The following is a 22,925-nucleotide window of genomic DNA, read 5'->3' on the forward strand; positions in this document are numbered from 1 at the left end:
CATTTACTATGTTTAACTAAAAAACTTAATATTTTTAATGGAATGTCGTGTGAAAACCGGTGAAATGGTCCGCAACACGGGGGGGGGGGGAGGGGGCGGCGCTATTATTTAATTAGGAACACATCTCGGTTCACAAATGCGCTCACTATCTAAACAAGGGCCCTCATGTTGAAGTATGCGGGCGTGTCCTGGGCCCGGCGCGGCGCCCGGTCGACCGCAACAGCAGTGCCGTGACTCGGCCCTCATTAGCTATTAGTGACTCGGCCGTGTCTACTGGAGGGTACATGCTTGTCACCACCCGTACAACATTACCGAGTTATCGTGATTCAAACGCTGAATGGGATTTGATCATTGTACTAGACAGTTATTAATTTTGAGGGGAGGGGGGTGATAAGAGGGGAGGAGGATGGGAGAGAGAGGGGGGGGAATAAAATTTACTGCCTAAATTTAAATAAACAAAACAGGTAATTGCACCTCGGGGACACGCTCGACGACTGAGAGGTCTGAGTGCATGGGCATACACGAGAGCGCTTAGGTCAGCGGGCCACAGTCATCCGAACAGAAGCAACAATTACTGGCAAGTGACTGGAAAACTGGCTTCCACCGCACGTCCTAGGCGCTTGCTGGACGTGGCCCAAGTGTATTTCCAGGGAGGCATAAACCACGGACGGAGCCACGTTCGCTCTCTACATTTCGTGAATTGTCCGGGCTTTCATTTTTGCGAGCTACTTCTTTCGGATAGCTAGTAAACCTCCCGTCCAAACATTGTTTCTATTGGTGTTTTACCTTCCTGTTGGTAGAGATTTAGGGTTTGATTATTTCTGGCTAACGTTAGTTATAGTATAACGTTTGTATCAGTCACATTAGCGAATTATTTGTGTATTATTTCTTTTAATTCTCTCTTAATAGCGCGAGTTAATTAAGAAAATACAGTAAATCACCACGTTGTAAAGGGCTGATTAACATAATTAATTGCATTTAAGTTTAATCAAATACTATAACCATATTATTAACTAATATAATGGATATGTTATGTGCAATGAACATAATAAATACGAAGGGTAAAACAGTACTGTAAGCATTATGACGCCGTTCGGCAGATAATTAGCACTAATTGTAAAGCACGCGCGCGCGCACCAGCAATCTAAACCTCGAAGGTTGAACTGCCCTTTAGATGTATCGATAAATTACAATTAGGCTATAAACATGTCAGTGTAAATAGATTTCACAAGGTTCACACTTCAAGGACACGCGAGGTTGATTGATGAAGCATTCATTGATTTTGCAGGGATACAGAATACAGACCCTTAACAAACTCCCTCGCTGGTCGACCGACCCTCGACCTCAGCCAGCAGGGAAGAGGAAAGGCTAGAGCGGCCGTGGTGTAAACAAGGCGAGCCCGAGGTATGTGAGTGGTGCAGTGCAGTCACTCATGGTCTGATGTAAGCCTTACACAATCCGGCTCTCCCTTCGGCCATTGTGTCCGGTCCGGCGGCTGATCAGTCAACTGGATCGCTATCTCCCCGGCACAACTGCATGGCATTCTTCAAGTGTCACCGAAAAGGCACTAGGATGTTGGTGCAAAAATAAATCTGGAATGTTAAATCGAACACGCACATGTTTTACTCAATACAACGCTATTATAAGTTTCTCTTATTACTTTTATATGAAGTTTTCACCTCATTTTAATTCAGTATGTACCTATTGTGTTATCAGAGAGAAGGTATTGTTCAAATTTTGTCCTAAACCCTCTTAAACTCGTATTCTTATTAATCTTTCATCGGAAGCCTTGTTATTATTAGAATTGTTGTCATAATAAAAAGAAACTTGTCAATGTTTTAAGTGCACCGCTTCACACTGCGTCGAAAGTATTTCAGCCTTGTTATAGAGAAGACCATGTTAAACCGTATCTACCAGTAATGCAGATCTGCTTATACAGGTTAGTTTAGAGAGCTGTTCAGTGATTGGTCAAAGCTATAACCAATACGACTTAAAAAAAAAACAATTGATAGCCTGTGTTAAAGAGGCCATTTTTGTTTAGTTTAAGCTTCGACGAATCATGATACACTTCCGCTTGTATAAGTGGATTTGCAGTACTGGTAGTTTCGGAATCTGTTAACTTAAAACTGCGCTCCACGCGAATATTTTTATTATTTTCTGAAATAATCGTCCAACTAAAGTCTCTGCAAGTTTTCTCTTGAACCTGTTCGGTCGACGAAGGTCGCAGCAGAGTGTGGGTGACGTCAACTACAGACCAGCGGCCAGTATCAAGATAAGGGAGTGGGAGACTCAAGTTGAATGCAGTCAGTGGCCAGTGGAGAATAGTCCATTGTATAGTTATCTGGGTCCATTACAGTTATCGTATCCGGCCGCCGACGCATCCTCCTCAGTCGTCCTTTGTGCCATCCTGAGCACCACACATGTGTGCAGATATCCTTCCTTCCACCTTAGTCAAGTGTCTAATAACTTTAACACACATGCCACATCTAACTCTAATTTATACATACATTTTGACACTCACTCTGCTCCATTCATCGCCAATTTTTTCCCACCTCAATTCGAGAGTGTCTTCTGATTGTGCGGTCTCCCAGTTATACGCCATAAACTCGTTCACGCTATAAAACGCGTTCTACACGAAACAGCGTTTCAGACGAGTGTTAAATGTTTTAAACATAGGCGAATTTTTAAATTTCATTTGGTAAGCCGTTGATGAGATGAACGCCCGCCTTATAGGGCAAACTTTCATGAACTACCGTCCTGTGTCTCCTGGTTTGGTAGTTTTCTCTGCCTCTTGTCTCGTACGAGTGAACGTCCCATATTTAAACATTTATATATTTAAACATACAATATGACGTTGTTTCTAAAATGTAGAGACTTGGCAGAGTCAACAGTTGCAATCTTTTAAAAACAGGCCTGCACGACCCTCTTAATATTAATTTTGCAATGATGCGTATCACTCGTTTTTGAAGGTTGAACGCTCTTAAAAATTGGTTACTTGCACATGCACCCCACAGCACTAGTCCATAGATGAGATGTGGATAGATCAAGCCATAATAAGCCGTCATCATCACCTGAATACGGCAGTACTTAGATAGAGACCTCAACACATAAAGCCTGAGGCTAATTTGGAGCAAAGGTAATCGATATGAATATTCCATGTCAAACCTTGATCAAGATAAATTCGAAGGAAATTCAAGGAACAGACCTCTTCTAATATGGTCATCCAATAACGATCGACGGGACATATTCGCAGTATGTGGAGCGCAAAGACAAATTTAGAACATTGGTTTTTGAAGAATTTGTTGTCCTAAAATTTTCTTAGAAATCCGAATTGATTTAGTTTCCACGCACCTCTGCAAATTTCACCAGCTGCCAACCTGTTTAACTGCTGCACGATCATATCATCTCATGTTATTACATCACAACTCGAAAATTGCGTCTGCGTGTTTCATATGCGATACGGCTCCTCGTAATATCGTTATTTAATATGTAATAGCCTCATCAAGCATCTTCACTTCGAATCTGAATGGCGCACAAGGAAACGGCGTAGAACAACATAATTAAGCTGTGAGCACGTTTTTAGCATGTACGCTAGCTACGCACTTAGTGGTTATATAACATGAGGCATGCTGTGGCCGACCGGTGTGAGGTAGTTGGCAGCATTGCACAAGTAGGCAGGCGGCATTCCACCTCAACTGTAGAGTAGACCACTTGCACACTTCCGCCATTCATCCTGCGTGTATCCCTCGGTAACAACGGTGCCGCGTCCAGCTGTAGCAGTAGACTACAAACAGTCGGTGGCCGACCGGTGTGAGGTAGTTGGCAGCATTGCACAAGTAGGCAGGCGGCATTCCATCTCAACTGTAGAGTAGACCACTTGCACACTTCCGCCATTCATCCTGCGTGTATCCCTCGGTAACAACGGTGCCGCGTCCAGCTGTAGCAGTAGACTACAAACAGTCGGGTGGCCGACCGGTGTGAGGTAGTTGGCAGCATTGCACAAGTAGGCAGGCGGCATTCCATCTCAACTGTAGAGTAGACCACTTGCACACTTCCGCCATTCATCCTACGTGTATCCCTCGGTAACAACGGTGCCGCGTCCAGCTGTAGCAGTAGACTACAAACAGTCGGTGGCCGACCGGTGTGAGGTAGTTGGCAGCATTGCACAAGTAGGCAGGCGGCATTCCATCTAAACTGTAGAGTAGACCACTTGCACACTTCCGCCATTCATCCTGCGTGTATCCCTCGGTAACAACGGTGCCGCGTCCAGCTGTAGCAGTAGACTACAAACAGTCGGCGGCCGACCGGTGTGAGGTAGTTGGCAGCATTGCACAAGTAGGCAGGCGGCATTCCACCTCAACTGTAGAGTAGACCACTTGCACACTTCCGCCATTCATCCTACGTGTATCCCTCGGTAACAACGGTGCCGCGTCCAGCTGTAGCAGTAGACTACAAACAGTCGGTGGCCGACCGGTGTGAGGTAGTTGGCAGCATTGCACAAGTAGGCAGGCGGCATTCCATCTCAACTGTAGAGTAGACCACTTGCACACTTCCGCCATTCATCCTGCGTGTATCCCTCGGTAACAACGGTGCCGCGTCAGCTGTAGCAGTAGACTACAAACAGTCGGTGGCCGACCGGTGTGAGGTAGTTGGCAGCATTGCACAAGTAGGCAGGCGGCATTCCGTCTCAACTGTAGAGTAGACCACTTGCACACTTCCGCCATTCATCCTACGTGTATCCCTCGGTAACAACGGTGCCGCGTCCAGCTGTAGCAGTAGACTACAAACAGTCGGTGGCCGACCGTGTGAGGTAGTTGGCAGCATTGCACAAGTAGGCAGGCGGCATTCCACCTCAACTGTAGAGTAGACCACTTGCACACTTCCGCCATTCATCCTACGTGTATCCCTCGGTAACAACGGTGCCGCGTCCAGCTGTAGCAGTAGACTACAAACAGTCGGTGGCCGACCGGTGTGAGGTAGTTGGCAGCATTGCACAAGTAGGCAGGCGGCATTCCATCTCAACTGTAGAGTAGACCACTTGCACACTTCCGCCATTCATCCTACGTGTATCCCTCGGTAACAACGGTGCCGCGTCCAGCTGTAGCAGTAGACTACAAACAGTCGGTGGCCGACCGGTGTGAGGTAGTTGGCAGCATTGCACAAGTAGGCAGGCGGCATTCCACCTCAACTGTAGAGTAGACCACTTGCACACTTCCGCCATTCATCCTGCGTGTATCCCTCGGTAACAACGGTGCCGCGTCCAGCTGTAGCAGTAGACTACAAACAGTCGGTGGCCGACCGGTGTGAGGTAGTTGGCAGCATTGCACAAGTAGGCAGGCGGCATTCCACCTCAACTGTAGAGTAGACCACTTGCACACTTCCGCCATTCATCCTTAGTATAACCTTCGGTTAGTTTTAGTGTACATCATTATTTCTCACTTGTTTGAGTTAAAGAAAAACAGCAGATATTTTAATACCACAAACAAATTTTACGATCTCCTACCAAATTACATTTACTGATTAATCGTAGAAGGCCACCCTGCGACACCACATTCAGCCTCCATAGTTTTTCCTCCTTTATAATTTTTGGTACCAAGCATTTTGTCATCTGATGACTGTTTTGTTTTTCAGAGTCATCGGAGTGTTTAGCATCTTTTCCTTTTGCTTCCAAAGATATACATCTACATTTTTACATTTTTCCTACGTGTACCACTAGGGAACATTTTTTTGTTTTAATACATGACTTTCATCAAGTTGCACTTGTAGGGTCTGCTCCGAGAATGGTCTTGATTTTTCATATAGTTTCTGCGTACAAGAAGATTAAAAGTTATATAGATTAAAACTAACCCTGCCGATTAAAATTTTCTTTGTTTTGCAATTTCGTTTGTTGGGCTGGCGATGAAAGAACAGCATGTAAGTTTCCTCTATTTTTTACTTCTGTATATATCCTCATGATGCCACACATCTCAGATAGCGTTCCTGCTCGGGGCGAGTGTATCTGGATCTGGCTCCCGCTCTTGTCTGTCTGTCTGTCTGTCTGCGTGCTATCACAATTATCCGCACTCTAAGTGGTCTCTCACAGAGCACCGCGCCGGCACGACCAGTGAGCAGAGCAGAGAAATCGACCAGGCCACCGATAGCCTGACTGGCTCTCAGCCAACAGCAGTCACAGTACGTCTCCAGATGCTACAGTTTCTGGCTGGTTTCGCACCTATACAAACATTTTGACGTTTATTAGCGTGAAAAGGAAGGAGGTTTCAGTTAAAAGATATCTTCCCTAAGAAACATCCTCGGCAAATTCTTGTATGTTTAGCCTGTGAATGTTTTTAGTTCCTTGAGCTGGTAGAGTCATCAAAGTCATCTTCGCTGCCTTCATTACAACCCAACAACTCCCCATTATGGTATATGTCGGTTTTGTTACATTCAGACAAAATTGGGTTGAATTCCCTTTCTGAAACTTAGCTTTTCTTTTCATGAATAAAGATCTACTGAAATAGTATTTAAATCCAAGGTCCAGATTGTCCTTGTGATTTTTAGAACAATGTTCTGGTCTGCACCGATGTCATAGTGCCTGTCCACGGTACATATCATGCATATATGCCTGGGAGAGTTATCAGATATTTAAACTCCTATATGTATTCTATAGAGGAGAGTGATGGACTTCAAAGCCCGGCTACACATTAATTATCCTTCAGCCTTCACAGCGATACGACGTTTGGCAGTTTCTCTCACACCTCCGTAAAACTGATCTTTAGTTAGTAGTCGTAAATTATGTGGAATTTCAATAGAACAGACATTTAGGGGCTATAACTGATTTTGATAAAAAGATTGTAAAACTATAAGAATATGTTTATGTTATTTACTCCACATTACAGAGTTAGCTTTATATTACAATAATGAATGGTCAACTAAAACCCTTTTTTTTAATTATTTTATTTCCAGACACGTGTTTCGGTATGAAACCAACATCAATGTGAAGACCTCTAAGTAAATAATAAACATTAAACAACTAAATTTACACATGTGGACCATTTACACAGATACAATATGAAATTTCGGTGAACATTTATTAGAAACCGGCCATAATTACACAAATATTGAAAAGAACATGACATTTTGGATATCGATAGGAAATTAGAAACATTAAACACGAATGAAGAATTACATAACTAAAAATAATGAAATAATGATTTATTCCAGCATTTTTTTACAATAAAAATAACAAAAACTCTTTTTATGGTATAAGAACTGGCCACTGTTACAAGTATTGTGGCCAGATTAACAAACAAAAAAAAACAATAAAAAAATTACAGTCCAGATTTGCAATTGAAATGACACAGAGCCAGCCACGCACTGTGACGTGTTCTTTGCAGCTCACTACACTTAACTATCTAATTATCTAAATTATAACAACGATCCTCCCAAAATTTTAAATAGCAATCTAAAAAAATAAGACAAACCCAATCTTTGAAAAAAATAAAATATTAAATACAGAATACTAATAAAAATTACAACTGTGTCATACAAATTTAACATTTGTTTAAATAGTCCAAATGCCTCAATTTTGTTGTTTAATGTTTATTATTTATTCACAGGTTAATGTTCACACTGATGATGGTTTCATACAGAAACACGTGTCTGGAAGAAAAATAATTTTAAAAAAAAGAGTTTTAGTTGACCACTTAATATTCTAAGAATATTTTTGTTGCTTGATGAGATCTGGCAAAATATTTCAATAACTTTTTAATTTCACTCGAGCAACTGTGTAATGTTATAGTCAATGGGGGAAAGCGAAATAAACTACCTCAACCTACAATTATTATCACAATGACCTTGAAAGATTATTGAGACCCATTCCGAAGTTTATTTTCAAACGTGGGCGCGGCGCGGCGCGGCGTGTCGATTATTGTGATGCAATCCGGGAAGTGATAGAGTAACAATATGATCAGCTGATCTGCGCCCACTCTTCCGTCAACATTGTTCACACGTTTATTGCGTATTAATTTGTAAATTAATGAAACTTCTCTTTAAAAATGTGTTGGATACAATAGTGTTTTATTGAATATATGTCAACATGATGTTTGAAGACACCATGTGGAGTTGCTTGTTTATGTATTTTACGGTAGGCGATCGTCATTCGAATTTGTCAAAGTGTGCATTTTGTTTCCTAATCTTATATCTGTATGAGTAAGAACACTCATATGTGTAGATGTCCTGGAGATTTACTGAAGGTTTAATAGTGCTGATAGTTTACTATAATAGTATGAGAAAACTTGTTAGATCGCGAAGGACAAGAAATCATTCTGTATTGTTTGCAAAGTAAAATGGTAAAGGGGAGGGGTCTGATGAATGTAAAAATTAACAAATCTTTTGGAAATAGTTTGTACAGTTGGGAAGGTCAGAAAATGAAATGGGGGATTTGGAAGACAATAATGTAATAGACGAAGTGTACAGCTTGGGTTTCAGCCAAAGCTGAGATGTATGATTAAAATTTTATTTCAGCCAAAGCAAAGTACATGCAGCTATTTTGATTTTAGCCTCATAACAACAATGTTACCCTTATTTTGGGGACAAAGGAGTGGGAGTGCCGATGGCCGAGCGGTCTAAGACGTAGGACTTTGGGTCTGGGTTTGAGATAGCGCAGGTTCAAATCCTGTCTGTGACCGAAGCAATTTTTATCGGCACCATCAACCTTGTACTGTATCGACTCTCCCCTTATTCTGTTTCAAAAGATCCTCCTCGCACAGGCCAGTGGCCTATGGGGACGAGCGGAATAAGGTTTAAAAAAGGATCGGTCTCCGTTAAAAAAAAAAAAAAAAAAAAAAAAATGGAGCTAAGATTTTAGTTCAAGGATATGGTATATACGCATTATTAATGGTTGTATTAAAAAGTATCTCGCACTCAGAAAGATTTAAAGGGTTGTTTTATCATAGTAACAACAACATTTACAAGAAACACTAAAAAGGGTTTAGATTCACATCGTAGATTCGACAACTTATATCAAATAATTTATTCTAAGACCGAAAGTAAGACTGTGTTTGACATTTACCATTAACCTTGAGGAGAAAACTCAAGGCGTTGACTACAGCGGCTCGTAAAATGTGATTATAATCAATCATATGGTTATCTGTGATGGCGATTTGTAAATTTGAACAGGTGTAAAACATTATTATTCAAAGTCCTGCAACGAAAGCAACATTTGCCCCCGTAACTGTGCCCGCAGCTACGCATAAAGAGAGAGAGAAAGGCGGTGGGACAGGTTAGGCCGCTCAATTATTTTCTACTTTCTATGTAACAATTTTTAAATTACAAGGCTGGTACGGCAAAATAAATAAATAAATACCAGTGATACGTTTCCTTTTCGAGAAACCGCCATTATAATTAGAGTACTAAAATACAATGGTTGCAAGATCATTGTGTCCGTCCTCATAGGCCAGTGGCTTGTGCGAGGATCTTATCAAACAGAATAAGGAGAAGAGTCGATACAGTACAAGGTCGATGGTACTGATAAAAAGTGCTTCGGTCACAGACAGTATTTGGACCTGCGCTATCTCTAACTCAGATCCAAAGTCCAACGTCTTAGACCACTCGGGCACCGGTATTTCCATATGTTAATATTTTCATATGAAAGTATTCTATCTATATAAATTCTGCGGACTTTGATAGCATGATACTGGAGACTTCCGTCTTCCGGTTAGGGCCGTCAGGTTGCGATATCGTCTCTTGATTTGTAACTTTAAATGTGGTTAAACTTAAGTATTATTATTTTTATTTTTTCAAACTCTTTTTAGACTTAACACACCAATTGAAATGGTGTAAGAGTTTTACAGGGTGTAAAGAAAAGTCCCGCACGGGCTTGGTAATTCACGGACGATTACAGGTAAGCAATAAAACATCGTTATGACGGAGTCGTTTTGGAGACATGAATGTTTAAGGGAAACCCTGATATTAGGTATTATAATAGAGAGTTCTTATTTTTAGGTTGAGCTTTGGACTTTACTCCATGTTTATCTTACACTACACTTTAAAACTATGTACATTTTGAGCTATGTTTTCGTTAATTGGTTTTGCCGAACTTCATGTAGACCATGCTCTATTATATGTGAAGAGTCACTAAGTACTTAAAAAACACGTCCAGTATTCATTTACAAAAACTTGAGCCAATACAAGAATATTAAACTATTTCGAACAGGACCTACAATGTAAATGTTTAAACTTTAAACCAGCGTATTTTTTTTAAGATTAAACCCTTTGAGTCAGATTTGCGGAATGTACTCTACCAATAAAGACATTTAATTGTGGCCAATGCTCTAATTTAAGACTTTCTTCTGACCACTTCTGGGCCATCCCTCTGACATAGCAAATAAAATGGTAATTACTTCAAAAAGTATATTTATAGGTGCAGTAATGATGTACCAAGTATTATAGCTTTACCTGTAATCGTGGACACGCGATCTCACACCCTCCTCGACCCGATAAGAAGCCTTCCAAAGTAATCTTGTTATCGAGCGAACGCCTTGTAACAGACAATGCTGTGTTTGGCAACAATATCGGTGTGTACTAGATTCCTGGTGTGTCACAAAGTAAGTAAGGTTGGGGGATGGAGCTGGTCGCGCGATATGTGCGTGTGGGCACGCGATCTCACACCCTCCTCGACCCGATAAGAAGCCTTCCAAAGTAATCTTGTTATCGAGCACACGCCTTGTAACAGACATGCTGTGTTTGGCAACAATATCGGTGTGTACTAGATTCCTGGTGTGTCACAAAGTAAGTAAGGTTGGAGGATGGAGCTGGTCGCGCGATGTACGTGTGGACACGCGATCTCACACACCCTCCTCGACCCGATAAGAAGCCTTCCAAAGTAATCTTGTTATCGAGCACACGCCTTGTAACAGACATGCTGTGTTTGGCAACAATATCGTGTGTACTAGATTCCTGGTGTGTCACAAAGTAAGTAAGGTTGGGGGATGGAGCTAGTCGCGCGATGTGCGTGTGGGCACGCGATCTCACACCCTCCTCGACCCGATAAGAAGCCTTCCAAAGTAATCTTGTTATCGAGCACACGCCTTGTAACAGACATGCTGTGTTTGGCAACAATATCAGTGTGTACTAGATTCCTGGTGTGTCACAAAGTAAGTAAGGTTGGGGGATGGAGCTAGTCGCGCGATGTGCGTGTGGACACGCGATCTCACACCCTCCTCGACCCGATAAGAAGCCTTGCAAAGTAATCTTGTTATCGAGCACACGCCTTGTAACAGACATGCTGTGTTTGGCAACAATATCGGTGTGTACTAGATTCCTGGTGTGTCACAAAGTAAGTAAGGTTGGGGGATGGAGCTAGTCGCGCGATGTACGTGTGGACACGCGATCTCACACCCTCCTCGACCCGATAAGAAGCCTTCCAAAGTAATCTTGTTATCGAGCACACGCCTTGTAACAGACATGCTGTGTTTGGCAACAATATCGGTGTGTACTAGATTCCTGGTGTGTCACAAAGTAAGTAAGGTTGGGGGATGGAGCTAGTCGCGCGATGTACGTGTGGACACGCGATCTCACACCCTCCTCGACCCGATAAGAAGCCTTCCAAAGTAATCTTGTTATCGAGCACACGCCTTGTAACAGACATGCTGTGTTTGGCAACAATATCGGTGTGTACTAGATTCCTGGTGTGTCACAAAGTAAGTAAGGTTGGGGGATGGAGCTAGTCGCGCGATGTGCGTGTGGGCACGCGATCTCACACCCTCCTCGACCCGATAAGAAGCCTTCCAAAGTAATCTTGTTATCGAGCACACGCCTTGTAACAGACATGCTGTGTTTGGCAACAATATCGGTGTGTACTAGATTCCTGGTGTGTCACAAAGTAAGTAAGGTTGGGGGATGGAGCTGGTCGCGCGATGTGCGTGTGGGCACGCGATCTCACACCCTCCTCGACCCGATAAGAAGCCTTCCAAAGTAATCTTGTTATCGAGCACACGCCTTGTAACAGACATGCTGTGTTTGGCAACAATATCGGTGTGTACTAGATTCCTGGTGTGTCACAAAGTAAGTAAGGTTGGAGGATGGAGCTGGTCGCGCGATGTGCGTGTGGGCACGCGATCTCACACCCTCCTCGACCCGATAAGAAGCCTTCCAAAGTAATCTTGTTATCGAGCGAACGCCTTGTAACAGACATGCTGTGTTTGGCAACAATATCGGTGTGTACTAGATTCCTGGTGTGTCACAAAGTAAGTAAGGTTGGAGGATGGAGCTGGTCGCGCGATGTACGTGTGGGCACGCGATCTCACACCCTCCTCGACCCGATAAGAAGCCTTCCAAAGTAATCTTGTTATCGAGCGAACGCCTTGTAACAGACATGCTGTGTTTGGCAACAATATCGGTGTGTACTAGATTCCTGGTGTGTCACAAAGTAAGTAAGGTTGGGGGATGGAGCTAGTCGCGCGATGTGCGTGTGGGCACGCGATCTCACACCCTCCTCGACCCGATAAGAAGCCTTCCAAAGTAATCTTGTTATCGAGCACACGCCTTGTAACAGACAAGCTGTGTTTGGCAACAATATCGGTGTGTACTAGATTCCTGGTGTGTCACAAAGTAAGTAAGGTTGGGGGATGGAGCTGGTCGCGCGATGTACGTGTGGGCACGCGATCTCACACCCTCCTCGACCCGATAAGAAGCCTTCCAAAGTAATCTTGTTATCGAGCGACACGCCTTGTAACAGACATGCTGTGTTTGGCAACAATATCGGTGTGTACTAGATTCCTGGTGTGTCACAAAGTAAGTAAGGTTGGGGGATGGAGCTAGTCGCGCGATGTACGTGTGGGCACGCGATCTCACACCCTCCTAGACCCGATAAGAAGCCTTCCAAAGTAATCTTGTTATCGAGCACACGCCTTGTAACAGACATGCTGTGTTTGGCAACAATATCGGTGTGTACTAGATTCCTGGTGTGTCACAAAAGTAAGTAAGGTTGGGGGATGGAGCTAGTCGCGCGATGTGCGTGTGGACACGCGATCTCACACCCTCCTCGACCCGATAAGAAGCCTTCCAAAGTAATCTTGTTATCGAGGCACACGCCTTGTAACAGACATGCTGTGTTTTGGCAACAATATCGCTGTGTACTAGATTCCTGGTGTGTCACAAAGTAAGAATAAGGTTGGGGGATGGAGCTGGTCGCGCGATGTACGTGTGGACACGCGATCTCACACCCTCCTCGACCCGATAAGAAGCCTTCCAAAGTAATCTTGTTATCGAGCACACGCCTTGTAACATACATGCTGTGTTTGGCAACAATATCGCCTGTGTACTAGATTCCTGGTGTGTCACAAAGTAAGTAAGGTTGGGGGATGGAGCTAGTCGCGCGATGTGCGTGTGGGCACGCGATCTCACACCCTCCTCGACCCGATAAGAAGCCTTCCAAAGTAATCTTGTTATCGAGCACACGCCTTGTAACAGACATGCTGTGTTTGGCAACAATATCGCTGTGTAACTAGATTCCTGGTGTGTGTCACAAAGTAAGTAAGTAAGGTTGGGGGATGGAGCTAGTCGCGCGATGTGCGTGTGGACACACGATCTCACACCTCCTCGACCCGATAAGAAGCCTTGCAAAGTAATCTTGTTATCGAGCACACGCTTTGTAACAGACATGCTGTGTTTGGCAACAATATCGGTGTGTACTAGATTCCTGGTGTGTCACAAAGTAAGTAAGGTTGGGGGATGGAGCTAGTCGCGCGAATGTACGTGTGGACACACGATCTCACACCCTCTTCGACCCGATAAGAAGCCTTGCAAAGTAATCTTGTTATCGAAGCACACGCTTTGTAACAGACATGCTGTGTTTGGCAACAATATCGGTGTGTACTAGATTCCTGGTGTGTCACAAAGTAAGTAAGGTTGGGGGTTGGAGCTAGTCGCGCGATGTACGTGTGGACACACGATCTCACACCCTCCTCGACCCCGATAAGAAGCCTTGCAAAGTAATCTTGTTATCGAGCACACGCTTGTAACAGGACATGCTGTGTTTGGCAACAATATCGGTGTGTACTAGATTCCTGGTGTGTCACAAAGTAAGGTTGGGGGATGGAGCTAGTCGCGCGATGTGCGTGTGGGCACGCGATCTCACACCCTCCTAGACCCGATAAGAAAGCCTTCCAAAGTAATTTGTTATCGAGCACACGCCTTGTAACATACATGCTGTGTTTGGCAACAATATCGGTGTGTACTAGATTCCTGGTGTGTCACAAAGTAAGTAGGTTGGGAAATGGAGCTAGGTCGCGCGATGTGCGTGTGGGCACGCGATCTCACACCCTCCTCGACCCGATAAGAAGCCTTCCAAAGTAATCTTGTTATCGAGCACACGCCTTTTGTAACATACATGCTGTGTTTGGCAACAATATCGGTGTGTACTAGATTCCTGGTGTGTCACAAAGTAAGTAAGGTTGGAGGATGGAGCTGGTCGCGCGATGTACTTGTGGGGCACGCGATCTCACACCCTCCTCGACCCGATAAGAAGCCTTCCAAAGTAATCTTGTTATCGAGCGCACGCCTTGTAACATACATGCTGTGTTTGGCAACAATATCGGTGTGTACTAGATTCCTGGTGTGTCACAAAGTAAGTAAGGTTGGAGGATGGAGCTGGTCGCGCGATGTACGTGTGGGCACGCGATCTCACCCTCCTCGAACCCGATAAAGAAGCCTTCCAAAGTAATCTTGTTATCGAGCGCACGCCTTGTAACATACATGCTGTGTTTGGCAACAATATCGTGTGTGTAACTAGATTCCTGGTGTGTCACAAAGTAAGTAAGGTTCGGGGATGGAGCTGGTCGCGCGATTGTACGTGTGGGCACGCGATCTCACACCCTCCTCGACCGATAAGAAGCCTTCCAAAGTAATCTTGTTATCGCGCCGCCCTTGTAACATACATGCTGTGTTTGGCAACAATATCGGTGTGTACTAGATTCCTGGTGTGTCACAAAGTAAGTAAGGTTGGGGGATGGAGCTGGTCGCGCGATGTGCGTGTGGGCACGCGATCTCACACCCTCCTCGACCCGATAAGAAGCCTTCCAAAGTAATCTTGTTATCGAGCGCACGCCTTGTAACAGACATGCTGTGTTTGGCAACAATATCGGTGTGTACTAGATTCCTGGTGTGTCACAAAGTAAGTAAGGTTGGGGGATGGAGCTGGTCGCGCGATGTACGTGTGGGCACGCGATCTCACACCCTCCTCGACCCGATAAGAAGCCTTCCAAAGTAATCTTGTTATCGAGCGCACGCCTTGTAACAGACATGCTGTGTTTGGCAACAATATCGGTGTGTACTAGATTCCTGGTGTGTCACAAAGTAAGTAAGGGGGCAGGATGGAGCTGGTCGCGCGATGTAACAGACATGCTGTGTTTGGCACACAATATCGGTGTGTACTAGATTCCTGGTGTGTCACAAAGTAAAGGTTGGGGGATGGAGCTAGTCGCGCGATGTAACAGACATGCTGTGTTTGGCAACAATATCGGTGTGTACTAGATTCCTGGTGTGTCACAAAGTAAGTAAGGTTGGAGGATGGAGCTAGTCGCGCGATGTAACAGACATGCTGTGTTATCGACTGTAACAGACATGCTGTGTTTGGCAACAATATCGCTGTGTACTAGATTCCTGGTGTGTCACAAAGTAAGGTTGTAGGATGGACGACGCGATCTCACACCCTCCCTCCTCGACCCATAAGAAGCCTTCCAAAGTAATCTTGTTATCGAGCACACGCCTTGTAACAGACATGCTGTGTTTGGCAACAATATCGGTGTGTACTAGATTCCTGGTGTGTCACAAAGTAAGTAAGGTTGGGGGATGGAGCTGGTCGCGCGATGTGCGTGTGGGCACGCGATCTCACACCCTCCTCGACCCGATAAGAAGCCTTCCAAAGTAATCTTGTTATCGAGCACACGCCTTGTAACAGACATGCTGTGTTTGGCAACAATATCGGTGTGTACTAGATTCCTGGTGTGTCACAAAGTAAGTAAGGTTGGAGGATGGAGCTGGTCGCGCGATGTGCGTGTGGGCACGCGATCTCACACCCTCCTCGACCCGATAAGAAGCCTTCCAAAGTAATCTTGTTATCGAGCGCACGCCTTGTAACAGACATGCTGTGTTTGGCAACAATATCGGTGAGTGGTGGTAATAAAAATATTGGTGTTAATTCATTACTAGATCTTTCTTAAAGTACACCCTCTCCACTATTAATGGTTAATTATTTATTTACGCGTTTATTTAAGCAATGCTAGTGTTATGTAAAGTGGAATTCTTTTTTTTACAATTTTACTGCCAAATGTATTGTACCCTTAGTCGCTCCTTGGGGCAGTAACTTTGTAGAACTATAACTGGCTGTATTTAAAATGCGGCAATATTTTGTCAGTGTCTCTCCGCGTGCAGAGAAATTGAAATTTCTCAATAAAAAGTCATTTGTTGATGTCTTCATATAAAGCAGCTGTGGTGGGAAGGGTGGATTTAATGCGAATTTTGAGATTAGCTCCAGTTCACCTTCCTCTCAGTGCAGCGTTTGGAATATGACGCTGTCACAAACTTTGACTCTTGGAATTTGGAGTCATGTTCGTCGGCGACTGTCCTTAGAGGTCGTGAGTACAACATTGTATAGTGCACTCAATTGTGCACATAAAGAGGCAACGAGAATACCTTTTCACCAATATATTACTCTAAATTTTTTAGTCTATGTGTCTTTCATGCAGAGACGACATAAAGATTTCATTTTGAGCTTCTTAATTTCCGACTTAAAAGATCTCTTCAGACGAACATGGCTCCAGATTCCAGGAGTCACATTGCAGAGGCTACATTAAGAGGGAAATGAGCTGGAGCTAAATTCAACATTAATTCATATTGGAAGGTTTTGTCAGCCCGTTGGAACAGGTCCTAGTAGAGAGAGGTCCTGTGCAGACTTTGTAGGTAACGGCATCGAAAGATACCTGAACCTAATTAAGAGAGCGGTGGACGTGTATTTATTTATATTTTCCCCATTGTTATAAAACCTTGTAGTTTGACGAAAGCGTGGCATAGATAAATACTTGGCATCGTTATGATTTCTGCAAGACATCGGAGGTAGTGTATGTATTGGTATCAGACATCGATAGCGCTGTCTGATGATTGAGCAGAAGCTATTGTACTGCATCTCATTCTCAGGGTCGAGGTCAAGGCGAGGCCCCTGGCTGAATATTTGAGCCTATTAGTTCAGCCACTACACTACACTACACTACACTAGCCACGTTCAGTGATTTTCGCATTCCTCCACGACTCCGCAAGCTTTCATGCAGAGTTTGTTCCTAGAAACTGGTTTATAATGATTTGCAAAACGTTTTAACGGTTTTATTTCGTCATTCTTTTATTTCAGCTATAAACATTTTGTAATTATATGGCTGATTTGATGTCTTGTAAACAGTACGATATATTACATCGCGGAACACTAGCAGAATTGGTTACATTGTAACTAACTACAGTATATATTACTTTCGATGGTAAATGGTTTTGTTGTTAATAAACCGAAAAATAAAAAGAAGTACTTTGAGATTTATAAATGTTTTTGTAGTGTTTTGTTGTTTCAAGCTAGCGCTATAAATTGTCTCTAACATAAAAACTACGTTTTACCACTTGTTGTATTTCCACACCTGAAGTACTATAAAAATGTGATTTACTATCCGATAACAGCTACGCTTGATTTATCTGTAAGTAGTTAGCAGAACAAGCAATAAAAATAAACGAAACACGTGTCATTGTTTGTTTTATTATTATCCCAAGTTAAAATAGTTTTTTGTTAATTTAATATTTGTTACAGAGTTATCATTATGGTCAGGTTCCGTTATTTCACCCCATGTTTTTAAATCGCTACTATAGCCACGGAATTGATTGTTTTAACTATTTATGATCATAGATGAGTACGGAGGTACTAAACTAGATAGACACTGTTTGTTTTCCTTGACGACGTCTTATCTTATCAGCATCAGGCATGCCCAGACTGTTCTTGTTATCGAAATGAGGCGAGTGGCTCCGGCCATCAGCGCGGGGCAGCACCGAAGAAAATATCCCCAGCAATAAAAGAAAAACATCCCTCGAGATAGTACCTATCAGTAAAATATAAAATTCTAGAGGGGCTGATCAGAAATATAAGTTGAAATGATTAGTTCACCTCAAACAATCAATTCCGTGGCTAAAAAACATGGGGTGAAATAACGGAACTTGACCATCATTATTATTGTGTTCTGTGTTAGCTACAGTTTGTGGTAAGTTATAGTGTTCAATACAACTCACATTGCCACAGGAACACCGAGGTTAGCCAGCACACTGTTACTGAACTGAAATATCAAAGTCTTGTTGAGATTATATAGTTTATAACACACAGTTTAGTAGAGCACACCTGTACAACTGAAGTGGACACTACAGCCCACGCGCAGTGGACATACTGCACAGAACAGGTAACCGGTTGCTCCTTATCTTAGTTGATAATACTTTGGGTTTTCCGACGTTGCCGGTTTTCCCTTGTATCGTGGTTGCCATTTACTGCTGGACTGTCGTGTAGAAGGGAGTTGTGCGATGAATGTGAGGTCAGCCCGGCCTCAGCTGGGTATATATTACGTTAGGTTTACATATTGTATAAGCTTTATTATTATTACATCCTATACTCGTACAGCTGCCCAGGTAGTGACGTAAGGTTGTGTTGTGGAAATTATAATGAAGAGGCTGGCTACAAATTTCAGCGTGTTTACCTTATCTAACCACACCAGTGGCAGCGGGCTTAGCTTATCTAACCACACCAGTGGCAGCGTGCTTTACTTATCTAACCACACCAGTGGCAGCGTGCTTTACTTATCTAACCACACCAGTGGCAGCGTGCTTTACTTATCTAACCACACCAGTGGCAGCGGGCTTAGCCTAGCTAACCGCACCAGTGGCAGCGGGCTTAGCTTATCTAACCACACCAGTGGCAGCGTGCTTTACTTATCTAACCACACCAGTGGCAGCGTGCTTTACTTATCTAACCAAACCAGTGGCAGCGGGCTTAGCCTAGCTAACCGCACCAGTGGCAGCGGGCTTAACTTATCTAACCACACCAGTGGCAGCGGACTTAGTTTAGCTAACCACACCAGTGGTAGTGTGCTTAGCTTAGCTAACGTCAATATTCCAAATGCCCTGTGCTACTCTGGAGACGTTTTAAGCAGACCCGTTAGTACAACGCAGCGTACGTCACCAAGTCCAATGTTCAATCGTAACTCCTGGATAGGATACAGCCTCAGTCAGGACGTACACGTGTCGAGGCCGAGAGTCTACTCCCAAGCGTCGAGATACCGGGAGTATGTGAAGAGCTCCGGAACACTCAAGTGGCCACGAGTACTGAACTTTGTGGTGTACACACGTGGAGCGGACTTTACAGGAATAACACTCACTCACTGGTCCGCCATAACTTGTACATTAACTCGGTGTATTGCATTAGTATGATTGCTCGCCGGGCGGTCGCTGTGAACAATGGTCACATCTGCACACGTCATTAACAACGCCGATTTCTCCCGGGTGTTGTACCAGTAACAAAACAATAGCGACATTGTGGGTCGTTGTCGTCCGCCAAACAAATAGGCGTAGAAATCATGTGTACATCATGGGTGTATTAGATGAGTTATCTCTTCTTGGTGTATGTCTCTATGATGTAAGTTAAGTCTTATCATTCATTGTCAAGGATTTGTCGAGAGAGAAAGAGAGAAAAACATTTAGGACATATTCGGATTATGGTAGAAATATGGCGGACACTTAAATTGTTTGTATGTCACATTGACTGGATAACATTTTATTAGAGTAAAGTTATCGAAGAGTAGAATCAGAGGGAATGTTGACATAGAAAGAGTACAAAACTTAAAATGGAGATTAAATCTTGTCATATTTCAATTCTTCGCTAATTTTTGAGGCCTAAGCATATTTTTGGGACCCCACTTGTGTGTTACCTCCGTCCTTTTCTGTCACCTCAATTACGTATGTTGGCACGATCTCTACACGTGAATGTATAAAACAATAGGACTAATTTTTAAAGTTTCCCGTAATTAAGAAATGGTGGTATTGAGTAAACAAAGCAAATCTTTTTCATTTGAAGGAGTAACAGTATTTTGTTTTGGAAACTAAGGTAGGAGTAAGGAGTAGATTTCGAGTTCTTCATAATTATTTCCATCCTAAAATTATTGTCAGGTGATAAAATTGATAATAATCTGGGTAAGACTGAACACGTTTGTTGTATACAATTGGTTTTGTCTCAACAATGCTTTCAATTTGAGATCTCAATTGATAATACAATACTTATAATTTAAAATTGTTGAATAATCCCCACACATTGTAGTGAGGAGGAAGATGGTTTGGGGACGTATAAAAATCAATAAAAAAAGTCTTGTGGGACAAATCCAAACATTTGTTGAGATTGTTGGATTTAACTATACTTCTCATGGTTTATTTTAGATTTTTGTATTTAACTATCCTCGCCCATGGTTTGTTTTAGATTTTTGGATTTGAGTGTCCCATTGACTTTTGCTGTACCCAGTGTTTTGATAGGTTCTACTGACAGGTGGAAACCCTGTGTTATGTTACTGGAACAGTTACATTGCTGCACAACTCAACACAATCGTTACCAGGTCACTAGGTCGTGGTACAGTGGCAGTACTTACACAGCTCGGGGTAGTCACTCTACACGGGGTACTAGCTGCTAGGGGCCAGGCGCGGCGGGCAGTTACATACTGTATTTGGCGGAGAAAGTCGCTGCTGGAGTGGGCTGGAGTGGAACCGGAGTTAGCGCGATGGACGATGGACGACCGCCGCGTTGTTTATAGCAGCTAATTGACACCGGCCACCGGCCTGACCATCGCACAGGCTCTGGTAATTGGGTCTGGCTCTGACCAGGTGAAATCTAGCCACTAAGCCTGCCCTAGTCGGGGAAATGGAGTGCTAGATCTGTCCTCCGATACACCGCATTGTGCTGTTGCTTTCGTTACAAGACCTGGGTCTGGCTCTGACCAGGTGAAATCTAGCCACTAGCCTGCCCTAGGTCGGGGAAATTGGGAGAGTAGAGTGCTAGATCTGTCCTCCGATACACCGCATTGTGCTGTTTTTGCTTTTCGTTACAAGACCTGGGTCTGGCTCTGACCAGGTGAAATCTAGCCACTAGCCTGCCCTAGTCGGGGAAATGGAGCGCTAGATCTGTTCCTCCGATACACCGCATCATTGTGCTGTTGCTTTCGTTACAAGACCTGGGTTTTGGACTCTGACCAGGTGAAAAATCTAGCCACTAAGCCGTGCCCTAGTCGGGGAAATGGTCGCGCGCCAGCGCTAAGATCTGTCCTCCGATACACCGCATTGTGCTGTTTGCTTTCGTTACAAAAAAGGACCTGGGTCCTGGCTCTGACCAGGTGAAATCTAGCCACTAGCCATGCCCTAGTCGGGGAAATTGAGCGCTAGATCTGTCCTCCGATACACCGCATTGTGCTGTTGCTTTCGTTACAAGAACTGGGTCTGGCTCTGACCAGGTAAATCTAGCCACTAGCCTGCCCTAGTCGGGGAAATGGAAGCGCTAGATCTGTCCTCCGATACACCGCATTGTGCTGTTTGCTTTCGTTTACAAGACCTGGGTTTGGCTTCTGACCAGGTGAAATCTAGCCACTAAGCCTGCCTAGTCGGGGAAATGGGGCCAGGGAGGCGTTTTTAGTGCTAGATCTGTCCTCCGATACACCGCATTGTGCTGTTGTGCTTTCGTTACAAGACCTGGGTTTGGCTCTGGACCAGGTTGAAATCTAGCCACTAAGCCTGCCCTAGTCGGGGAAATGGAGCGCTAGATCTGTCCTCCGATACACCGCATTGTGCTTGTTGCTTTCGTTTACAAGGACCTGGGTCTGGCTCTGACCAGGTGAAATCTAGCCACTAGCCTGCCCTAGTCGGGGAATGGTGTGGGCGCTAGATCTGTCCTCCGATACACCGCATTGTGCTGTTGCTTTCGTTATCAAGACCTGGGTCTGGCTCTGACCAGGTGAAATCTAGCCACTAGCCTGCCCTAGTCGGGGAAATGGAGCGACTAGGAAGCGCTCTAGATCTTCCTCCGATACACCGCATTGTGCTGTTGCTTTCGTTACAAGACCTGGGACTTGGCTCTGACCAGGTGAAATCTAGCCACTAAGCCTGCCCCTAGTCGGGGAAAATGGAGCGCTAGATCTGTCCTCCGTATACACCGCTATTGTGCTGTGCTTTCGTTACACGGCCTGGGATGGCTCTGACCAGGTGAAATCTAGCCACTAAAGCCTGCCCTAGTCGGGGAAATTGAGCGTTAGATCTGTCCTCCTGATACACGCATTGTGCTGTTGCTTTCGATTATCAAGACCTGGGTTTGGCTCTGACCAGGTGAAAATCTAGCCACTCCCCCAGCCCAGCCTAGTCGGGGAAATTGAACGCGCTAGATCTGTCCTCCGATACAACCGCATTGTGCTGTTGCTTTCTTTACAAGCCTGGGTTGGAAATCTAGCGTTAGTGAACTGGGTCCTCGATACACCGCATTGTGCTGTTGCTTTCGTTACAAAGGAACTGGGGTCTGGCTCTGACTAAGCCTGCCCTAGTCGGGAAATCTTAGGTGCCACTAAGCACTGCCCTAGTCGGGGAAATTGAGCGCGAGATCTGTCCTCCACACCGCTATTGTGCTGTTGAGCTCTCTAGCCATCGTGGGGAAATTGAGCGCTAGATCTGTCCTCCGATACACCACATTGTGCTGTTGCTTTCGTTACACGAACTGGGTATTGGGCTCTGACAGGTGAAAATCTAGCCCAACAGCCTTGCCCTAGTCGGGGAAATTGAGCGGCTAGGATCTGTCCTCCGATACACCGCTTGTGCTGTTTTGCTTTCGTTACAAGAGTTCTGAATCTAGGAAA

At 44.2% G+C, this 22,925-nt stretch overlaps 1 protein-coding gene across 3 annotated transcripts in view; it reads left to right on the plus strand.

Annotated features, from left to right (window-relative positions):
- The window catches only part of LOC124360877 (formin-binding protein 1-like), a 215,737-nt gene that overhangs the window by 50,172 nt on the left and 142,640 nt on the right, over positions 1-22,925 (plus strand). The window lies entirely within an intron of this gene.

Source organism: Homalodisca vitripennis, chromosome 4 (genome assembly GCF_021130785.1).
Source record: "Homalodisca vitripennis isolate AUS2020 chromosome 4, UT_GWSS_2.1, whole genome shotgun sequence".
Taxonomy (NCBI): domain Eukaryota; kingdom Metazoa; phylum Arthropoda; class Insecta; order Hemiptera; family Cicadellidae; genus Homalodisca; species Homalodisca vitripennis.